We start from the raw sequence: 15,754 nt of genomic DNA on the forward strand, positions 1-15,754 counted from the left end.
TAAATGAACTGTTATTACTTGTGATTTCCAAATGAATCACATTTGAATTTAAAATTTAGTTATTAATATAAATATATTTTTTCTAATTAAAAAAACTCCTGAAATTTGGGCACTGAACAATTAATTCATAAGCTAAATGATAATTAATTAGTCACTCCATTGTGTCTGTCTCTTTGTGACCCCATGGACTGTAGCCTGCCATGCTCTGTTGTCCATGGGATTTTCCAGGCCAGAATATTGGAGTGGATTGCCATTCTGTTCTCCAGGGGATCTTCCCCACCCAGGGATTGAACCTCAGTCTCCTACATTGCAGGTGGATTCTTTACCATCTGAGTACATTAATTTACTTTTCAGAAGTGTCATGGAGGGGAAAGGGTTGAGATTAGAGCCTCTGTTTCAGGAATTGAAAATGTGAGCAAAGTAGAGGGGCACTCAGATTTAAACTGGGGACATCTTGATCTGCAGTCAGATGCTCTACCCCTGAGCTATACTCCCTCTAATTAGTTAATAAGTGATTTTTAATAATAATTAATCAATTAATTGTCTCTGTTAAATGTTATATGTAACATGAGAAATATTTAAATTCTGGACACAGATGATCTGTCTGGGTGTATTGTGGTACAACTTGCTGGACAATTCCAAAGCAGTTCAGTGCATTCAAGAGTATGTTTTGGGATCAGCTGTCTTCACTGTATCCAACACTTGCTTTCAAATATACTGAATTTGATTTTACAGTTTGGACCTTGTTTGATCCTTACTTACTTATGACAGTGTGCTAAGTCGTATCTCAGGCCAGCAGAGTGAGTGCCATGTTGAATATTGCAGCAACAGCTATTTCTTTTCCTTCTCCTGAAATACTGATGATCACTGAACTTCCTATTGTGTTTAGCTTTCAGCTGTGTCATGGCCTCCTCCAGCGGAAGCTTAGCAGTCCAAAGAGCTGATTGACCAGTGGGAAGGAATATGCAACTACAGCCCAATATCAAGGTTTAGGCCTCTGAGAAATAGTATTATAAAATCAATTTATCAATATCTCTTTTAAACAACTCACCTAGAAAGATTTCTCGGGTAACTTTTCTTCCTTGGAAAAAATGCAGATGGTGTAATCATAAAAAAAAGTTTTGCTCAAATAAATCAGAAACGATTGAAATGTGAACAAAAGTTTAAACCGAAGCTGCTGTTTCAAATGCTGGTACATTTTAGAAGGAAGAGAAGAACCTAGAGAAGATGGTAACCAATCTAGCGTATCAGCCAAGGTCGAAATGCTGCTTGGTCAGAATCAAGCTAGGAGTGATGGATGGGGTAATATATTAAGTTGAGCAAATATTGGAAAAAGTGCTTAAAGAAAGCAAACCCAGTTTAATCCACTGTTATCCAGGCTCCTTTCAAGTTTTATGCTTGGATCTTAACAGATATTTTTTTCAGTAAATAAAAAAATAACATTCAGTCCCCAGTTGCTTGGATTCCTGAAGAACTGACTAGTTATTCGTGTTTATTTTACTTGGAAAATGATTCTGTGTACATAAAGACAAAATGTGTGGTCAGTCGCTCAGGCACTCAGTCGTGGCGACTATGCTCCTCTATCCACATAACTTTCCAGGCAAGAATCCTGGAGTGGGTTGCCATTCAGTTATAAAATGTAGTATTACAAAAAGATAAGAGCTACTTTTTGCACTAAACTATATAAAATACTGAACAATCACATATATACTATTTTTCTCTATGCTCCTGTTTTCAGGTCTGCTTTATACAATGTAACCATGGTTCAAGTAAGATTTTAAGATGCCTATCCTTTTAGTTTTTGAGGCTATTGTTTTTTGCTTATCATCTCTGATTCATATGTTTACTTATATACTGTAAAACATGGAAGCCAATTTAAAAGAAGAATGACTTACCTTGCTGGGGAGTTTCCTTTACTCTGAAGAAGTTTTGTAAGCCTTCTGACAAGTTTAGTATTAAAGAAGGTATCAGTTAGGAAATCATTAGAAAACAATACTGAGGCCACTGAAAAATTTGAGACGGAGTTTAGGGTGTTGAATTTTATGAGTAAGGTATATAAGTGCCATTACAGAGGCTAATTCTATACCACAGATGTCATGAAATTATATTGCCATTAATCTCCTAAAGTGAATTTTTCTAGAAGACCTTGGGAAGGTGTGTGGGAGCAAGAAACAGGAAAGCTTGTGTTAGTTTCCTTAGATTAATATTCTCTGGAAAAAGCAGAGACTTGTTTAGTATCATTTGAAGACTACTCCTAACAATACATTTAGAAAACAAGCTAGAAATTTAAAGAAATGTTTACTAATATCAACCTTTTTAGTCTAGCAAATTATCAAACCTTAACATTGAAGTTTTTTTTTTTTTTTTTTTTAAAGAACAGATTTCTTCCTTCCAGTCAATGCAGAAAGCCCTTTCATCCTATCTTGTATAACTGGGCAGTTGACAGGAGTTCACTTACTTCCAATACAAGGTACTCAGAGCCCAGGATTAAAGACACACACACTTCATTCTGAGTGAGCCATTTTGGAATTTAAATCTTGGCTTTGTTGCTTAAACCTTTCTGAATCTCTCTGCTCCTACCAGTAAACATTCCTAAAAATTTTACAGAGTAGTGAGGATTATATTAGTCTCTGCATATAAAGGGACTAGGTTAGCAGTGTGTGTGTGTATATGTATACACGTATAGTTATTCATTCGCTCAGTCGTGTCTGACTCTTCATGACCCCATGGACTGCAGCATGATAAGCTTCCCTGTCCTTCACTATCTCTCAGTTTGCTCAAACTCATGTCCGTTGAATCAGTAATTCCATCTAACCATCTTGTCCTCTGTTGTTCCCTTCTCCTCATGCCTTCAGTCTTTCCCAACATCAGGGTCTTTTCCAATGAATGGACTGTTTATATCAGGTGGCCAAAGTATTGGAGCTTCAGCTTCAGCATCAATCCTTCCAATAAATATTCATGTTTTATTTCCTTTAGGATTGACTGGTTTGATCTCCTTGCTGTCGAGGGACTCTGAAGAGTCTTCTCCAACACCACAGTTAAAAGCATCAGTTTTCAACATTCAGCCTTTTTTATGGTCCAACTCTCACATTGGTACATGACTACTGGGAGAAAAAGCATAGCCTTGACTATATGGACCTTTGTCAGCAAAGTGATGTCTCTGTTTCTTAATATGCTGTCTAGGTTTGTCATAGCCTTTCTTCCAAGGAGCAAGCATCTTTTAATTTCATGGCAGGAGTCACCCTGTGCAGTGATTTTGGAACCCAAGAAAGTCTGTCCCTGTTTGTACTTTTTTACCGTCTATTTGCCATGAATTGATAGGACTGGATGCCATGATCTTAGTTTTTTGAATGTTGAGTTTTAAGCCAGCTTTTTCACTTTTCTCTTTCACTCTCATCAAGAGGCTCTTATATACAGGGCTTCCCTGGTGGCTCAGATGGTAAAGGATCTGCCTGCAATGCAGGAGACTCAGGTTCAATCCCTGGGTTGGGAAGATTTCCTGGAGAAGGGAATGGCCACCCACTCCAGTATTCTTGTCTGGAGAATTCCATGGACAGAGGCATCTGATGTGCTACAGTCTATGAGGTCACAATGATTCTGACATGACTGAGTGACTAAAGAAAAAAAAAAAAAAACTCATGTTCTTTTTTACAGTGCCAATTAAAACTGTGTTTTGTTTTGGAAAAGAAAAAAATCCATCAAAGACTGCATTACTATAAATTCCATTCGTTCAATTCCTGTTGTATTACCAAGAATTAGTCTATTTCATGTATATCATGATATGTTTTAAGTATTTAAAGTCAGCCTCAAAATTTATTTTATTGTTTCTAGACCAAATAAGGAGAAGGCAATGGCAACCCACTCCAGTACTCTTGCCTGGAAAATCCCATGGACAGAGGAGCCTGGTAGGCTGCAGACCATGGGGTCGCTAAGAGTCGGGCACGACTGAGCGACTTCACTTTCACTTTTCACTTTCATGCATTGGAGAAGGAAATGGCAACCCACTCCAGTGTTCTTGCCTGGAGAATCCCAGGGACAGAGGAGCCTAGTGGGGTGCTGTCTATGGGGTCGCACAGAGTTGGACACGACTGAAGCGACAGCAGCAGCAGCAGCAGCAGACCAAATAAACAACCACTCCAACAAAATAGCAAACCCCTTGATTCTCAAGAATTCCTTAAAGACAGTATTCAGATCTTCCTCCACACACATTTATAATTTTTCTGAGCCCCTTTAAATAGAAAATTCTCAATTTAACTCAGAAACTAGGAAGAATAGAAGAACAATTTTGATGTGAAGTGCTCCAGAAGTGTCATTTTAGTGAAATAGCAAATAGTGTGGAATATGATTGACAAAAGATTGAATGTGAACAGTGTGATTGAGAGATTGCTAAAAAGTTATCTGGAATTAGATTGAGACAGGCCTTGAAACCATATTAATATATTTAAGTAGTTTGAAGTTTCCTTTCAAGGAAAGGGAGAAATATTGATGATTTTCTTTAAAAGAGGAAAAAAATGTATCTGGATCTGCATTTTTTTGCTTAGATTATTAACCTGACAGCATTGATTGGCAGTGGAGGCTGCAAAGTGTAAAGTGACAAAGATCTCAGAAATTTATACAATAATCTAGATCATAGTGATGGGACCTGAGTAGGAGCAATGACAGTGAACTTGGAAGATGCAAAAGCAAGAGAATTCTGAGATTCAGAAGAGGAAGCAGGGAGAGTTGACAATAGACTGTAGCCCACCAGGCTCCTCTGTCCATGGAATCATCCAGTAGGAATACTAGAGTGGGTAGCCATTCCCTTCTCTAGGAGATCTTCCCAACCCAGGGGTTGAACTCAGGTCTCCTGCAATGCAAGCAGACTCTTTACGGCCTGAGTCACCAGGGAAGAAGCCTCTTATATGAGTAGTTATGAACAAATAGAGACTCTGATACAACTGAGACTCTGGGAAGGAGTAGGGTAGCTGAATGAGCAGATGGTGATAAATCCACTTAGAACATCCTTACCAGGAAACTCTTTTTCAGATGCTCTGATGAAATAGTGCAACTCTACATCTCTTTAATTTTCACTCATTCTTTCGAAAATGTTTGAATTTCAGTTTATGCTCCACTTGAAGTAAAAATATCTCCTAGCATTTATAATATATTTTGAAGTTCCAAAAAGATCTCAGAGGAGCAGAATATTCAAAAAGCAACAAGTCTCTAAGGGCCCATGTCCTGTGGCAATACTTCCTAGAAGCATTTAGTTCTCACAGAAACAGAAAAAAATGTGAAAAAGTTGAAACATATTCAAACACCATATCATTAATTATTTCTACATGACTGAATCAATAATATCATTTTCTGTGTCTTTGGAATAAAAATGAAATATCAACATTGAATAATAATTTTCAAAGCACATAGGCATATATATGCCATATACATTCCTTACAAAGTCTTTTGAACAAACTTGGGCTGCAAGGAGGCCTTGCTTAGGTTTGTTCAAAAGACTTTGTAAGGAATGTATATGGCATATACATGCCTATGTGCTTTGAAAGGAGATCCAACCAGTCCATTCTAAAGGAGATCAGTCCTGGGTGTTCTTTGGAAGAAATGATGCTGAAGCTGAAACTCCAGTACTTTGGCCACCTCACGCGAAGAGTTGACTCATTGGGAAAGACTCTGATGCTGGGAGGGATTGGGGGCAGGAGGAGAAGGGGATGACAGAGGATGAGATGGCTGGATGGCATCACCGACTCAATGGACGTGAGTTTGAGTGAACTCCAGGAGTTGGTGATGGACAGGGAGGCCTGACGTGCTGCGATTCATGGGGTCGCAAAGAGTCGGACATGACTGAGCGACTGAACTGAACTGAAACAAGGCCTGAAAACATCATTGCTTGTTAAAAAAATTTTTTTTTCAAAAATAAATGCAAGAAGATACTTTTTTCTAAGGTTGGTAGTTTTTCCAGGTTATTGGAAAAAAATATATCGCTATTAGCAAAACTTGAAGGTAAGCCTGGGTCTCCAGGTGAAATCTAGTGAATACTCATTTTAATTCATTATGATAAGCAATTTTTAAGGCAATGCATAAACTCTGCCACAAGAACCTGCAAGATTCTTATATTGTATTAGCCAAAAATTTTTTTCAGGTTTTTCTGTAACGTCTTCAGAAAAACCTTTTGGCCAACCCTGTGTTATCAAAATCACTACCAATGGCAATGTGAGGAATGAGGAGAAACTGCAGGATCAAGCAGCTGGGCAGAACAGCATTCTGATGGAAACAGCTACTGCAGACAGTTGTTGCAATAGTACTAGCAAGATATAGCAATCCCTGGCAATTCTTACAGTAGTTTAATGAGGGTTCCCAGGACCTACAGGAGGCAAAAAATGAAAGCAGCTTTTAGAAAAAGACTGCTTCTGTACATTTGAATATTAAGTTGTTTATACATTTGCCTTAAATGTGAAGTGTAAGGTCAGGCTTCAGAGGAAGACAGTTATATTTTAATTGTATATAATTAAGATTGATGGTTCAGTTCAGTCACTCAGTTGTGTCCGACTCTTTGCGACTCCATGGACTGCAGCATGCCAGGCTTCCCTGTCTATCACCAACTCCCAGAGCTTGCTCAAACTCATATCCATTGAGTCGGTGATGCCATCCCACCATCTTATCCTCTCTTGTCCCCTTCTCCTCCCACCTTCAATCTTTTCCAGCATCAGGGTCTTTTCCAATGAGTCAGTTCTTCACATCAGCTTGCCAAAGTAAAGTATATCCCTCAGCCAAGGACTCCACGGAGGGGAAGGTGGGATGAGGGTAGGGGCGAGAGCAGGCTCTGACTCCTCTGCTGAGGGGATGAAGGAAGCAAGGTGCCAAGGAGTCACGAATCAGATTCCTCAGCTACAAGGATGCACTGTGGAGAGTTACACATGTAGAGCTGAAATGACTGAAAGATGCCTCCAGGAGGACTTGTGGACTCTCATATCACATGGTTCAGCACTGCTTCATCAGGGAAGTGCCTGGGGATGGAGTGCCTCCAAAAGTTGCTGGGTGATAAATATGAGTCCAGCATAAGATGGTGGGGTAGAAGGATGTGCATTCATCTTCTCCTGCGAGAACTCCAAAACTACAACTCACTGCTGAACAACTGCCGACTGGAGAATGTTGGATCCCACCATAAAAGATACCCAACGTCCAAGGGCAAAGGAGAAGCCCAGCAAGAGGGTAGGAGGGGCGAAATTGAGTTTAGAATCAAACCCCTTACCTGCCAGAGATGCTCAGAGGGCTCAAGCAAACCTTGTGTGCACCAGGACCCAGGGACCCCACAGACACTGAGACAGAACTGTGTTTGAGTGTCTCCTGCAGAGATTCAGGTCAGCAGTGGACTGCTTCAGGGACAGGGGCTTTGGGTACAGCAGACTTGGGTATGGCATAAGTCCTCTTGGAGGAGGTTGCCATTAACCCCACCACAGAGCCACCAGAACTTACCCAGGACTGGGAAACAGACTCTTGGAGGATACAAATAGAACCTTGTGCACACCAGAACCCAGGAGAAAGGAGCAGTGACCCCACAAAAGACTGACCCAGACTTGCCTGTGAGTGTCCAGGAGTCTCTGATGGAGGCATGGGTCGATGGTGGTCTGCTGCAGGGTGAGGGGCACTGAGTGCAACAGTGCATGCATGGGACCTTTTGAAGGAGGTCACCATATCTTCATTACCTCCACCATAGTTTGGCTTCCCTGGTGGCTCAGTTGGTAAAGAGTCTTCCTGCAATGTTGGTGATCTGGGTTTGACCCCAGGGTTGGGAAGATCCCCTGGAGAAGGAAATAGCAACCCACTCCAGAATTCTTGCCTAGAAAATTCCATGGACAGAGGAGCCTGGTAGGCTATGGTCCATGGAGTCACAAAGAGTTGGACAGGACTAATTTTCTTTTCACTTTCAGTTTGACCTCAGATCAAACAACAGGGAAGGAACACAGCCCCTCCCATCAACAGAAAATTGGATTAAAGGATTGACAATTGGTGAGAAAATTTACCATGGCAACATAATTATAGGACACCACCATGCAGGGTTCAGTGTCTCAATCTATGAGAAGGAAACTGGGGGTTAAAAATCAGGCACTCTAGGTAAAGAAAAAACAGATCAATGGACATAATAATCCAGAAATAGACCCTCATGAATATAGTCAACTGATCTTTGACAAAAGAGCACAAGTAATACAATGGAGAAAAGATTTTTCAAAAAACAAATAATCATGGGTAAAAGAAAAATATCTAAACACAGATGATATAACTTCACCAAAGTTAACTCAAAATGGATCGTAGATTCAAATATAAAAAAAAACTCTAAAACTCCTAGAAGATAACATAGGACAATATAGACGACTTTGGGTATGGTTATGATTCTTGAGCACTGAATATTTTTCCCATGTGCCTGTTGGCTATCTGCATGTCCTTTTTGGAGAAATGTCTATTCAGTTATTCTGCCCATTTTTAAACAGAGCTTTTGTTTTGATGTTGAGTTGTATGAGCTTTTCATGTATTTTGGATGTTAACCCCTTACTGATCCCATCGTTTGCAAATGTTTCTTCCCATTTGGTAAGTGGTCTTTTAATTTTGTCAATGGTTTACTTTGCTGTGCAAAAGCTTTTAAGTTTAATTAGCTTTTACTTGTTTATTTTTGCTTTTACCTCCTTTGCTTTAGGAGATAGATCCAAAAAATATTGCTATGTATTGCTATGATTTATATGAAAGAGTGTTCTGCTTATGTTTTCCTATAGGAGTTTTATGGTTTCTGGTCTGATAATTAATTCTGTAATCCATTTTGAGTTTACTTTAGTATATAGTGTTAGAGAATGTTCTAATTTTATTCTTTTACATGTAGCTAGATGCTTATTCCTTGGAAGAAAAGTTATGACCAACCTAGATAGCATATTGAAAAGCAGAGACATTGCTTTGCCAACAAAGGTCCATCTAGTCAAGGCTATAGTTTTTCCAGTGGTCATGAGAGTTGGACTGTGAAGAAAGCTGAGTGCTGAAGAATTGATGCTTTGGAACTGTGGTGTTGAAGAAGACTCTTGAGAGTCCCTTGGACTGCAAGGAGATCCAACCAGTTGATTCTAAAGAAGATCAGCCCTGGGTGTTCTTTGGAAGGAATGATACTAAAGCTGAAACTCCAGTACTTTGGCCACCTGATGTGAAGAGTTGACTCATTGGAAAAGACTCTGATGCTGGGAGGGATTGGGGGCAGGAGGAGAAGGGGATGACAGAGGATGAGATGGCTGGATGGCATCACTGACTCAATGGACGTGAGTTTGAGTGAACTCCAGGAGTTGGTGATGGACAGGGAGGCCTGGGCGTGCTGCGATTCATGGAGTCACAAAGAGTCGGACACGACTGAGCGACTGAACTGAACTGAATTGAACAGTAGTTACAGTTTCCCCAGCAACACTTATTGAAGACTGTTTCCCCCATTAGATATTATTGCCTCCTTTGTCATGGGTTAATTGACCAAAGTATATGGGTTTATTTCTATGGTCTCTGTTCTATTCCAACAATCTACCTATCTATTTCTGTGATAATGCCATACTGTTTTGATTACTGTAGCTTTGTAGTATACCCTGAAGTTGGGGAGCATGATTCCTCCAATTTTGTTCTTTTTCTCAAGATTATTTTGGGTATCCAGGATATTTTGTGTTTCAATACAAAATTTAAAATTTGTCAAGCAACTGTAGTTATAAAGTTAACATGGTCAATGTATTGATGCCACAAAAATAATAGAAAGAATTCTGCAGGTTATCTCTAATGCACAGAAGCTAATACTACTACTGGGCTTTCTCCATATCTTCTGAAACTGACCTTTCTAATATGTACTACATATTTCTGATACTATCAAAAATATCCTCCATTACAAGCAAAATTGACCATGTAAGTATCAATCAAAAATGTCAGCTGAATGAAAAAATGAGACTGAGTGAAGAATCCATCTCGGCTAATTCCATAAGAGTGGATGAATTGTTATAGAGTCAACAAAGAAAATCAAATTAGGGTTATGAGAGTAAAGAGTGAACACTATATAAAAATTTCAACTGATATTTTTTCTCAACATGTTTCTTACCCTTTCAATAACACATTGATCTTGCAATACCTAGGAATTCTTCTTTAAAAGTAATGCTTTTATTTTTTGTGAAATTTATTTTTTAAAAGCAACATTAGCTACTCTTAGATTTGGATACCTATTTAAAAGGCAATAGTGTTATAAGAAAGGCAAGCAATTGAATTGACTCCAAGAATTTGTGAACCTTTTACCAAGTCATTACCTAACACTAGCCATCTCTGCTACTGTAAATAATAAACAATCCAACTTGATTTGGATCTTCTAGAAAAAAAGCTTAGGTCAGACAATAAGGTGTTAAATTCTGTCTTTTTGATTAAAGAGGAAGTTAAAAAGAAAAGTAGGGTAAAACTTGGACTCTCTGAAAATATTATGTTCTGAGCAAATGAGCACAGTAATCATAAAAAATCATGTAACTTCAGTGCAAATATACAAATATGTTTCATTGTCTTGGAATTAGAGTAAGTTATTCACAAAAGCAAAAGTAGGTCCTTATATAAAAATTCTCTGTAGTGATTCCCCTTAGGCAAATGATTCTAATATACTAAAGAAATACATGCAAAACAGCAAGGAAGGGAGCTCTTTAAATGACATTTAAATTGTAATTATAAATAGAAAATCGATTTCTAAAGTGATCTGGTGAGTTTTGAACACATTTATTCACTCTCAGCGACTTTTATATTGAATGTTCTCAGTTGATAAATCAAAAGATCATTTTTTTGCTGCCAGTGTTGTAAATTCCACCTGCAATCTATTAATCACGCTATGTTCCTTTCCTCTGACATCATCAGCAGTAATAAAGATTCTGCAAATGGAACTTAGCCGACAGTGCTGGAGTTGATGTATGAGGTGAAAAGAATCCAGCCTGCTTTTTCATAAACTGCATTGGCTCAGCAGGAGGTAATGGTGTTAAAAACTTGCTTTCCATTACCAAAGTCTGTAGATACTGGGCCAAGATACCTAGGGAGAAAAAAGTGTTGAATGAAGCTCTGCAGATTTCACCATCTGGCATTAGCCATGCTTATGGTTTACTTCCATTCATTTGGCTCCCTTTTCATTAAATTGTATTTTGTTTCACTTTAACACAAGTACAGATGGGAAGGGTGATAGGCAAAACAAAATCAGAGGATTTCCTTCCAGTGTGTAGATTCATAATTCCTTATAATGCTTTGTCTTTTCTCTGTTGTAATTGAATAATCAACCAGCACAAAATTTTCATTATGTGGCTCAAGAGAACAGCCCAACCCAAACTCCAAAGAAATGTCTGCCCTTTAAAAGATAACACTGTATTCTAAAAGAGAGGCAGGTAAAGTGTGTACTGTTCCAAAACAGAAATACAGAATACCTTTAGAGAAGATCCAATTCAAATTCTTCATTGCAGATAGGAAGAAAATAATGTTACACACCTCAAGTTCAAAAGCTAGTTAGTGTGAAAGAAGGTATCTGAATCTGGATTCTCCGAATCTTTTTTGATCTCAAGTGTTCATTCTGTCACATTTTGCAGTCAAGTACACTCGAGTCTCACTCCTGATTGGACCATATATTATCTTGTTGTTCAGTTGCTAAGTCATGTCCAACTCTTTGCAACCCCTTGAACTGCAGCATGCCAGGCTTCCCTGTCCTTCACTATCTCCCTGAATTTGCCCAAACTCATGTCCATTGAATTAATGATGCTATCCAATAATCTCATCCTCTGTCACCCCCTTCTCCTCTTGCTCTCAATCTTTTCCAGCATCAGGGTCTTTTCCAATGAGTTGCTTCTTCACATCAAGGGGCTAAATGTCTGGAGCTTTAGCTTCAGCAACAGTCCTTCCAATGAATATCCAGGGTTGACTTCCTTTAGGATTGACTGGTTTGATCTCCTTGTTGTCCAAGGGACTCTCAAGAGTCTTCTCTAGCACCACAGTTCTAAAGCGTCAATTCTTTGATGTTCAGCCTTCTTTATGACCCAACTCCCTCACATCCATACATGACTATTGGAAAAACTATAGCTTTGACTGTACAGCCCTTTGTCGGCAAAGTAATGTCTCTTCTTTTTAATGCACTGTCTAGGTTTGTCATAACTTTCCTTCCAAGGAGCAAGAGTCTTTTAATTTCGTGGCTGCAGTCACCATTTGCAGTGATTTTGGAGCCCAAGAAAATGAAATCTGACTCTGCTTCCATTGTTTCCCCATCTATTTGCCATGAAGTGATGGGACTGGATGCCATGATCTTCTTTTTATGAATGAGTTTTAATCCAGCTTTTTACTCTCCTCTTTCACCCTCATCAAGAGGCTCTTTAGTTCCTCTTCACTTTTTGCCATTAAAGTGGTATCATCTGCATATCTGAGGTTGTTGATATTCTTGCTGATATTTCTCCTGGCAATCTTCTTGCCAGCTTGTGAGTCATCCATCCCTGCGTTTCTCATGACATACTCTCCATATAAGTAAAATGAGCAGAGTGACAATATACAGACTTGACATACTCCTTTCCCAATTTCAAACTAGTTCATTGTTCCATGTACAGTTCTAACTGTTGCTTCTTGTCCTGCATACAGGTTTCTCAGGAGGCAGTTAAGGTGGTCTGGTATTCACATCTCTTCAAGTATATTCCACAGTTTGTTGTGATCTACACAGTCAAAGGCTTTAGTATAGTCAATGAAGCAGAAGTAAATTTTTTTTTTTTTGAATTCTCTTGCTTTTTCTATGATCCAGCTCATGTTAGCAATTTGATTCTGGTTCCTCTGCTTTTTCTAAATCCAGCTTGTACATCTGAAAGTAATTGGTTCATGTATTGTTGAAGCCTAGCTTGGAGGATTTTGAGCATGACCTTGCTAGCATGTGAAATGAGTGCAATTGTGCAGCAGTTTGAACATTCTTTGACATTGTTCTTCTTTGAGATTGCAATGAACACTTTTTCCAGTCCTGTGGCCACTGCTGAGTTTCCCAAATTTGCTGGCATATTGAGTGCAGCACTCTCACAGCATCATCTTTTAGGATTTTAAATAGCTCATCTGGGACTGTCTTTGTGACTTTGGACAAAAATCATTTTTCAGAGAATCAGTTTCCTCATGTCACAAGTGAAAATGGCCACAGATAATTCATAAGCTTGTACTGAGGATTACAAGGGACTCCTCACTCAAAGCAGCAAGAAAATAACCTATGACATTTTAGGTACTAAATAACTGGTACTAAAATGAATACATATCATCACTTGTTGGTTAATCTTATGTGTCAACTTGGCTAGGTTGTTGTATGCTGCCCTATGAGTTTTGGACTTGCTATCCACCAGTTATGTGGGCCAGTTTTCTCAGTTACCTACTGTTCTCTCTTCTCTCTTTTGAAGAACCCTAACTGATACAGTCACTAAAGAAACAGATTAAAAATATGAAACAAATGACCCCTCACCCCTACAACACAAAGTAGTTTATTATTCTGGAAACAGTGTCTAACTGTGTTCCACTGTTACACAGCTGAAGCTAAGCTCCACTGACAGATTTACATGAAGCTATTTAAGTCCCTTGGACTTCAAGGAGATCCAACCAGTCCATTCTGAAGGAGATCAGCCCTGGAATTTCTTTGGGAGGAATGATGCTAAAGCTGAAACTCCAGTACTTTGACCACCTCATGCAAAGAGTTGACTCATTGGAAAAGACTCTGATGCTGGGAGGGATTGGGGGCAGGAGGAGAAGGGGACGACAGAGGATGAGATGGCTGGATGGCATCACTGACTCGATGGACGTGGGTCTGGGTGAACTCCGGGAGTTGGTGATGGACAGGGAGGCCTGGCGTGCTGCGATTCATGGGGTCGCAAAGAGTTGGACACAACTGAGCAACTGAACTGAACTGATTTTATGCTTGGCAATCACAATTTGGAAGGTGTTATTGACTGTAATTATTAGTAGATAATTGGCATTATTTTATAATAGGGAAAAGAAAGATCCTGATTGGTGCATGAACAATCCATTTAGGTGCATCTTGATCTTAATGCCTGGTTTTCTTTGTAAATGAACAGGTCAGCATCTTCAGGCTGAGAAGGGTTTGGTGATGAGAGGATTCAACAGCCCTCAGGGATCAGGTCTAGGTCACATCCTCAGGTAAGACACCAAGGCAGTTAGGGGTATAGCTCAGGGTAAGGTGACAATGTGCTGTAGGATAGAGCAGATGCAAATGTGCTTGTCATCAGGGTGTCAATGGGATTATAGAAACTAGGAAGAACAAAGCAATAGAAGAGTAGGATTATCGATTTAGATAATTTAAGTCTAGTTTTTGAAACAAAGATTGTTGTTTTTCCTCTGTATGTTATGATGATTGGGGGTGTAAAAGTACAGGTTCTACACTGAATAATGGGCAGAGAAGTTTATCTGCTAGTAAAGTTGAAGGGGACAAACCAGAGAGATCAAGAAAGATGGCAGCAGAGGGGATCAGTGACAGGAAGTGCAAAGCAGCCTGTGGTGGGGAGGATGGAGACGCACCAGAAGTGGTCCCTCCTGAATGTGGCCATTTGTCAATAGTTGCCTTTGTCACCTGGGTTTGTTGATGAACTAGGGGATCTTGGTGTAAAAATACGCACTCGTACTTTACTCTCCAGGACTGTTCTATTCAGACTTGAGTTCTGATTAAATTATGATTTAATTATAAGTTTGTTTGTATTTAAGGTTGTCTGGCAAATGGTAATTTCTATGACTAATGAATTAGTGTAAGAGTATTGTTGTTCTGCCACTCAGTCCTGTATGACTCTTTGCCGCCCCATGGACTGAGCATGCCAGGCTTCCCTGTCCTTCATCATCTCCCAGAGCTTGCTCAAACTCATGCCCATCAAATCAGTGATGCCGTCCAACCATCTTGTCCTCTGTCGTGCCCTTCTCCTCTTGCCTTCGGTCTTTCCCAGCAACGGGATCTTTTCCAATGAGTCAACTCTTCATATCAGGTGGCCAAATTATTGGAATGTCAGCTTCAGCACCAGTCCTTCCAATGAATATTCAAGATTGATTCCTTTAGGATTGATTGGTTTGATCTCCTTACAGTCCAAGGGACCCTCAAGAGTCTTCTCCAGCACCACATCTCAAAAGCATAATTCTTCAGTACTCAGCCTTCTTTATGGTCCAACTCTCACATCCGTAAATGACCACTGGAAAAACCATAGCTTTTACTATATGAAACTTTTGTCAGCAAAGTAATGTCTCTGCTTTTTAATGCACTGTCTAGGTTTGTCATAGATTTTTTCCAGGGAGCAAGAGTCTTTTAATTTTGTGGCTGCAGTCACCATCTGCATTGATTTTGGAGCCCAAGAAACTAAAGTCTGTCACTGTTTCCATTGTTTCCCAATCTATTCACCTTGAAGTGATGGGATTGGATGCCATGATCTCATTTTTTGAATGTTGAATTTTAAGCCAGCTTTTCCACTCCCCTCTTTCACCTTCATCAAGAGGTTCTTTAGTTCTAGTTCCTCTTCACTTTCTGCCATAAGGGTGGTGTCATCTGCTTATCTGAGGTTATTAATGTTTTTTTCTGACAATCTTGATTCCAGCTTGTGCTTCATCCATCCTGGCATTTCATAAGATCTACTCTGGTATCTGCCTCTTGAGAAATTTGTATGCAGGTCAGGAAGCAACAGTTAGAATTGGACATGGAACAACAGACTGGTTCCAAATAGGAAAAGGAGTACGTCAAGGCTGTATATTG

This window comes from Bos mutus, chromosome 4 (assembly GCF_027580195.1).
Source record: "Bos mutus isolate GX-2022 chromosome 4, NWIPB_WYAK_1.1, whole genome shotgun sequence".
NCBI classification, from domain to species: Eukaryota; Metazoa; Chordata; class Mammalia; order Artiodactyla; family Bovidae; genus Bos; species Bos mutus.